Source organism: Coenobita brevimanus, chromosome 4 (assembly GCF_032717465.1).
Source record: "Coenobita brevimanus isolate Jiangsu-jjx chromosome 4, ASM3271746v2, whole genome shotgun sequence".
NCBI lineage: Eukaryota > Metazoa > Arthropoda > Malacostraca > Decapoda > Coenobitidae > Coenobita > Coenobita brevimanus.
The window spans coordinates 25,726,888-25,735,321 of record NC_136957.1 but is presented as its reverse complement, the minus strand read 5'-3'; positions in this window follow the sequence as shown (position 1 = coordinate 25,735,321).

The following is an 8,434-nucleotide window of genomic DNA, read 5'->3' as shown; positions in this document are numbered from 1 at the left end:
TAGGCTATATTCGTGCCCCGTTGTGTCAGTTCTTCCCTTATATGGCTTACAAACATTTGGAGGTGACAAGAATGAAAGAAAAACGAGATCCTATGAGGAGATTAGCTGAATATACGATAAACTTACAGAGTGTATCCCTGCTGGCGTAAAAGAATTCGGAGTATCTCTTTTTTGTGAATGATTTACTTTGCACATAGCAGAGTATTTTTCTAGTAAATGCTTCTTATTAGAGTACATTGTTCAAGTTAAAATCGGTATCAGTGATATAATCGGAGAATGTAAATATCACCATGAAAATTTCTACATGAAGAGGATGGAGAGTGAGAGATCGACGAGGAGAGTGTATGTGAGTGAGGTGGAGGGGGAGAGAGGGAGAGGAAGGCCAAGGATTAGATGGAGGAATGGGGTGGAGAGGTATATGAGAGACGGGTGTGTGAATTGGGAGCAGGGCAGGGAAATGACGGGGGACAGGGTGACGTGGAGGCGATTTGTTTGTGGCCACCCCGTATAAGGGATTAAGGCGTCTGGCAATAGACAGATAGATAGATAGTAATCTCAAAGCAAGAATATGCAGCTTAAGGTAGATTCCTCGAATCGGAGAAGTTATGACATCACACTGCCTTGCCAACCTTCCTCACCTATGGAAGTATTTCTTTGATTAAGCAATGGTACTAAGTAACAGGAACAATTAAAAAATAAAACAAATGTTAATGAGGTCAATCGGGTTCTTTGTAATAATATCAGTAAGTGGGGTCAGTCTTAATTAAGAAGATCGTCTGGTGGTAGTGAGTGGAAATGGTATAAAGGAGAAATCAAAGCTGCTATGCATGTTGCTATCGATGCACTGTGAATTCCTTTGCATTTGTTCCTGCTCCTTTCTTTACCTTCTATGCCTGTCTTCCTTCCCTCCTTCTTTACTCATTCCCCTCCTTCATTCTATTATTTTCTTCCTTTTCTAATGCCCTTTCCTCCTTCCTACCTTTCTTTCTTTCTTTCTTTCTACCTTCTTTCTCTCCTGCCATCCTTCATTAATTTCCTGCTTGTTTGGTATTACTTTCTTCAGCCATTTCTTTTCATTCCCCCTACCATTCTTCCCAACTTCATTCAGTTTTATTCCTCTACATTATTTTCTGCGTGTATTTCTTAAACTTACCTTCCTTTATTTTTGGAAATCTTAACCCTTCTTAATTCTTTTTGGTTGCCCTTCATCTAACCATTCAATTTTTCTTATACCTCCACCCTTCGTTTCCTCCTTGTGAACTTTTTCCTTCCTTCCCTCCTTCATGGTTTTATGGCCTTTTCCTCTTAATATATCCATTAATACATTGATTTTTCCACACTCTTTTTATCGCCCGCCTTACGAGGCAGAAGAATAATGTTTTTGCCTGCCTCTGTATGTGTGTGTGTGTGTGTGTGTGTGTGTGTGTGTGTGTGTGTGTGTGTGTGTGTGTGTGTGTTCCCATTTTACCTCATGAACGGCTTGAGCTATGAACATGAAACCTTCAACGTATCAAGATATGGCCAATATCTTGGTCGAATTCGAAATTGGGCACTCGGGGTCAAGCTCAAGGACAGCAAAATGGCTGCCAAAGGTCAATTAACTTTTATTATCCACCTTTAGCACCACTGTATTTCATTAACGGCTCCAGCTATCAACATCAAACCTTCACAGCATCAAGATATGGCCAAAAACTTCAAAGAGTTCGAAAATGGGCACTCGGGGTCAAAGTCAATGTCACCAGAAGTGCTACCAAAAGTCAACTAGTTTTTATCGCCTGTCATTATCACCATTACATCTCATGAACGGCTTGAGCTATCAATATGAAACCTTCAGGGTATTAATATGTGGCCAAAATCTTGGACTCGGTCAACAGCATATTCTGTCGGGCGATTAGCATTCGGTTCCCGAATGTTTTTCTTTTATTTTCGTAGTTTATTCATTTATTTCTTTTTTCTTTCTTTCTCTTTTATTACTCTTGTTTTATTTACTGCAGTTCCCATTCTTCACCTCAGTTAATGTTGCCTTAATTATCTTTTTTTCCGTTTCTTCCTTTAATTGTTTCTTTAATTCCTTTCCGTCAATTATTCGTCAGTTTGCATCATTCTTTCCTACAACCGTCCTCTTTGTCCCTTACCTAATGTTTCCTTGTCTCCATCCATCACTCCCAGCTTCCTTCCTTATCTTTTCCTTGTTTTTTTTCCTTGCTCCCTTCTTTTATTCCATCCTTCTTCCCTTTATCATTACTCTTCCATTACCCTTCCTTCCTTCCTTTTTTTTTAAGGCGACATATAAGTTCATTAGTCAGCTTACCTCGTCTGGTTACCTTTACTGTATTCTCTCTCTCTCTCTCTCTCTCTCTCTCTCTCTCTCTCTCTTGTGCAACAGAAATCATATTGAAGATAAACATTTTGATTAAAACTACTCCATTGTGAACACACACACACACACACACACACACACACACACACACACACACACACACAGATGTGAGGTGGACAGGTAAGAAGCTCCTAATGACGTCAGTGGTGCTAATGACTGGAGGTAATGGAGAGAGAAGGAAAGGTGAGGGAATAGATGGAAGAAGGGAGAGCTAAGAAGAGGAACTGGTAGAATGAAGGAAGGAAAAAGGTGAAATAAGACAGTTTTAATAGTGACTGGATCAACAGCGTAATATTAAACTCTCCTAAACTTAATCCCCTGAATCCCATGACTTATTTTATTTATTCTTGTTACCACCTGAGGACTTTATTTGACTTGTGATGCGTCTATCAGTGAAGTTGTTAATATAGGCTGTATCTAACCCCACTAGCTGATGTCTTCTCGAGGTGAAGAAAATCGTCTTGAGACAGTAAGAATGAAATTTAAGAGGCATTCTAGGGCTGAAGAACTTGTAAATAAGATTTCTTCTGTATACGATATGCCTTCACTCATACAGCTACAAAATGTTCCACAGTAGATATGTAGTTAATATAAACACAGTAACAGTAATAGAAATGAAACTAAAGGGTATGTTACGTTAGTTAACTAATTTCGAGATCTATATTGCAAAAACTCTTTAGGGCGCTTTACATACGCAACCCCAGATATCAGTGATGGAATTCATGAATAATACTCGTGCAAACATGGTAACCAGTTCAGCCACGGGTGAGAGACACATCATGTCATTCAGTTCATCAGTAATCAGAAACCAGCCAGTTGTCGAGTCTCTTACATAGGGTCTACAGCTGACCCGTTAACCCATTTATCACAGTGGCGTACTTGTTACATATTCTTGTTACCAGCCGACGATTCTATTCGTCAGTTGGATAAAGTTAAAGGGATCATGAAAATTATAATATAACCACAATAATTTTAAAAGCCTCACCTAAGCTGAATGAAGCAATCTGTTAGCAGTATGACTGCATATTGGGTCAGTTAACACAGTGCTAGGAAAGTTAATCCGTGTTTTCATGATTTTCCTGCTTAATAACACAGCCTTCATCACCACCACAACAACCAACACACAACAGCTTCATTTTACCATCAACTGAACAACAGCAGTCTCCACAAAAGTAGTGGAAAATCTCTCACTGTCAAACACTGCAATCAGTTTTGGAACAAAAAATTACATTTTAAAGAAAGACATAGGTTAAAATGAAATTAAGCTAAAAAAAATATATATATATTTGCGAGAAATATTCAGGCACTAATCTCTCTCTCTCTCTCTCTCTCTCTCTCTCTCTCTCTCTCTCTCTCTCTCTCTCTCTCTCTCTCTCTCTCTCTCTCTCTCTCTCTCTCTCTCTCTCGTGTCACGTATCTTCTTTTTGTTTTTCCTTCTGATCGCCAAATTCCTCTTCATAAACATCTGTCATCTCTCGCATTACTTACCTCTTTCATCATCTCATATTTCTCTGTCTTTCTGGGTACTACTCTATGTATATGAAACGATGATTTAATTAACAAACACAACTAAACAAACAAACAAAGAAGCACGGGCACACATGTTCGCGCACGCGCGCGCACACACACACACACACACACACACACACACACACACACACACACACACACACACACACACACACACATTCAAAATCCAAACACATTTATGCTAACAAGCAGAAAACAAAAATATCCCAGTACCTAGAACAGAAAAAAAAAAAAAAGGCAGTTCCACATCTACACAACGATAGGTCTGCCTTATACAGAACAAAGGCAATAGTTTTTATAATACAGTTGATTATTTTCATTCAGACTCCATCTTATCTTTCCCTCATTTTCATCTTGTTTCCATTCTCTTTCTACTTTTTTCCTTCCATATTGGGTTCCTTCCTTTCTCTGTGTCACGGGGTTTTTAAAATAAATATTAATATTATTTAATTGATAATATATTCAATAGCAGGGACAATGATTGTCTTGCTACATCAAGCAACGATTACTTTACGCTGACTTGCTTCGCACGATTCTCTAAGAACGAGAATTTATAAACTTTCTCAACATTACACAGCAGAGACTAATTACTCAATTGCTGTTTTTTAGTACTGTTAGCCTCTGGAGAAAGTTACTTCACCCCTGACAATAAATAACTAATACTAATAATAGTATCACGTTCTTGCTGATGCTTAACTCCAAGGAGGCACAACGGATTTTAAGCTTAATACACAAGACTGGCCTAAGTACCAGTTATGAATGGCAAACATTTATGCAAGCTAGGAGCTATGAGAAATAAGCTTAATTGCGGAGAAATGAAACAAGAGTTTACATTACATTAAGCTCAAGAAAAAGAACTGTTAAATTTATTGATTACAAAATAAATTTAACGTTACATTTCAAATCAAATTAATGAGATCGCACTCACTCACTCACACAAGAGCTAAATTCTTACGCCTAGGAAAAACACCTTAACTAAACTCTTAAACTAGGAAAACGAAAAGAAATACTGGTCAATGAATGCGGTGTATCACCCAAAGCTGGAGAACTAAGGGTGGGAGCTTGGAGAAACTGTAGTCAAGTGGAGTCTGGGTACTAATGACCTCTCACACTGCTGGAGCACAGGACCTCTCTCCGTCACAGCAAACGACTGAATAAGTCGTGGGAAAGAAAAGCGGAGTGCTAGGCCGCATTTTTCTAATGATCGAGTGAGCAAAACGCGCTCAAAACAAATCGCTCAGCAGAAGCGCTAATGTCTCACACAAAGACGATCACTTATGACACTGAAAAATTGATTTGACAGAGCTTCCGTCCGAATGAGCGGTTAACTGAACGATAAACTGGGATTCCACTTGAATTTGCGGTTTCCCACAAAAGCCAATGTCACTAGCCAACTCGTGACATTACGCCCCATGAAAATCAAATCTTTTTTCCTTCAGAAAAAATATTTCAATATGCATACATATAAATCCTAGCTCAGTCACACAAGATTCACACTGTGGTGTGTGTGCTATCCTGCTACAGGAGAAAGTCGCAGTCGCCAGTGAGCAAAAAAAAACTCGTATTTACGTTAATAGAAGCAAGCTTGAGGGAAAAACTCCATGACGACGGTGAAAATCCTGTACTCAGGTCAAACTGAGTGAAAAGCCGCTACATTTACACTGACAAGTAATTGTTGTGTAGCGTGATGTATGTAATACATGGTGTAGGTGTGACAGTTGTAGTGTAACTGTATCTACGTGTAAAATGACACAGTAAATATTAATATGACGACGACGAAGGCAGAGGAGAAGAGGCGGCAGCGTGCGGCAGACGATCAGCTGGCCCGCACAGCAAAACTGCTACACCAATTGCTGTACCTGCAAAACCAATTAAGGTGGAGCATCAAAAGTGTCAATGAGACAAAATTCTTATTACGTTACACTTACTCTCTCTGCCTAGCAATCCGTACATGCTACGAAAAGTACGCTCTAGCTGAAAAATACAAGTGACAGCCTAAGCTTCATACATTCGAGGTCGCCATTAATTATAGCACACGATTAGTGTCGGCAAGTTGAGAATCCCTGTGCAAACTCGGGTCTTCCATAGCCTCGAACTGCACACGGGTCCTCAACCTGTGCCTTAACCTACAATACTTATATTAATATCGGGGAGCTGAGAATCCTTGTGCAAACTCAGGTCTTCCATAGCCTCGAGTCGCCTTTGCGGAGTTCTCACTTCCCCCTTAACCTACAGTACTTATATTAGTATCGGGGAGCTGAGAATCCTTGTGCAAACTTGGGTCTTCCATAGCCTCGGATCGCCTCTGCGGAGTTCTCTCTGAATCTTCCCCCTTAACCTACAGTACTTATATTAATATCGGGGAGCTGAGAATCCTTGTGCAAACTCGGGTCTTCCATAGCCTCGAGTCGCCTCTGCGGAGTTCTCTCTCGAACTTCCCCCTTAACCTACAGTACGTATATTAGTATCGGGGAGCTGAGAATCCTTGTGCAAACTCGGGTCTTCCATAGCCTCGAGTCGCCTCTGCGGAGTTCTCTCTCGAACTTCCCCCTTAACCTACGGTACATAATATATATGTACAGGCCCTGGACATAATGTGTCCTGTGGGGCCAATGGGCGAGACGTCAGGTCTGCACCCACTTCACCACTACCCTGTCTCTCAACTGACTCGGAGATTACAGGTGTGGTTACGAACGGCACAGGAAGGACATGTCCCTGATTAGTGGTGTTACTTTGACACACACTGCAGGAACGGACAAAACTATGTCTCGTCCCATCCCTGGCCAGAAGAAGTCAGCTCGGATACGGCCCTGGGTCTTCCTTTTGCCCATGTGACCTCCTGAGGCTGAACAATGACCCCATTGTAACACTGCTAGGCGGTACCTGGTGGGAACGACAAACTGCAGTTGAACCTCGCCCTCGGGTGTTCGTGACTCACGGTAGAGCTGTCCTTGTTTACGAAGGAACTTGGCTCGACCTCCCCGTGAATACTTAATCACTCGACTCTTTTGTTTGTTCCGCACGGTAGCAAGTGTCGGGTCAGAATGTTGTTCTTGTACAACAAGTTGACTACACATCAGATCTTGCGGCGATTCAATGATCACTGGGGTGACACAGTCTGGAGCCTCAGCCATGGCTCGTGTTACCGTAGCAGCCGAAGTGTGAGTAGCGTCATGTTCGGTGCAACTATCCTTGACACCATAAATGTTACCTATCATAAGGTCAAATAAAGGTTCTGGCATGACAACTGCAAGTGTCGTACCAGTATAAAATGGAGATGCCACCTGGATACATGCCTCAGGGAACAATCTCACTGATCCATCAATAAGGTTTGCATGGATCTGTCGACCTGTATACTGCTCAGGCCGAACTAGACTCTGCTTGACAGAGCAACCTGAGGAACCATTATCTCTCAGGACCTTCACAGGAATGCCCCCCACAAACCCTGGCTGAACAAAGAAGGTACTGTCACCTGTGGGAGGGCCTGTGGAGGAAGCAGCTAGCCACTCATGAGGCTGCTGAATTGATGTGGCAAACATTGTGCCTTGTGAATTATAAACTTGAGGGGTCGTACTCACTGCCTGTGGAGATGGAACATTGGCCATCTGTGGAGGGGGGTTCACTGTCACTGTGGGACTAGTGAACTGTGGGGGAGTACCCATACTGGTAGGGACGTGACCACCGTGCTGCTGTTGAGGAATGAAGGCTGCGTTCGCTTCCTACCTCTTTTGAGCTGGTGGTGAAAAAGTTTGTCCCGACGGTCGGTTGCGTGGCTGATACTGCTGCTGGTTAGGGTACTTATTGTACCTCTTCCACTCAGGTTTCTGAGTGTTTTGCCCCTGGTCCTTCCACTGCGGTTTTGGACCTTGGCCATTATTCTGAGAATGGCCTTGTTGGTGGGGTTCAGTCTGAGACGGCTTCCCAGACTTGGCAGTATCTCTTCTGCTCCAGGTGTTTTGCTTACGAGTTTGATACCCGTATGCAGTAAAGAATGCGTCAGCCTTTTCTGCCATTTGGCTGGCATCTTTCAACTGGCAGATCTTAAGCTGTGCTATGAGCTCAGCAGGCCAAGACCTCTCTAGCTGTGTACGCAGCATAAGGTCAATTATCCCCTCACGCGTGGAAGGAGTTTCATCTTTCTCCATCCACTCATTTAAGTAAACAGTGAGACGATCGAGGAACTGAACAGCTGTCTCCTTGTCTTGGAGACGAGCTCGCATGAACTGAACTTTGGCGTCATCTACTGTGAGACCATACGCCTTAATGAGTGCAGTTTTCATCATCTCATATGTGAGATTGTCTCCACAAATTCTGTGGAGAATATCGAGGGCAGGGCCCTCAAATAAACTAAGAAATTGGAGCCTCTTAGCTGCCTCATCCACTTGATACATGTCTGCCATGTCCTCAAAACGAGCTATGTATGGCTCGATTCACTCGCCTTCCTTGTATGAAGGAAGCTTGATGAGTGTGGTCGCCAGGACATGTGCAGGGAGAACGCTCGTGGAGCTTTGACCAACTGCACCA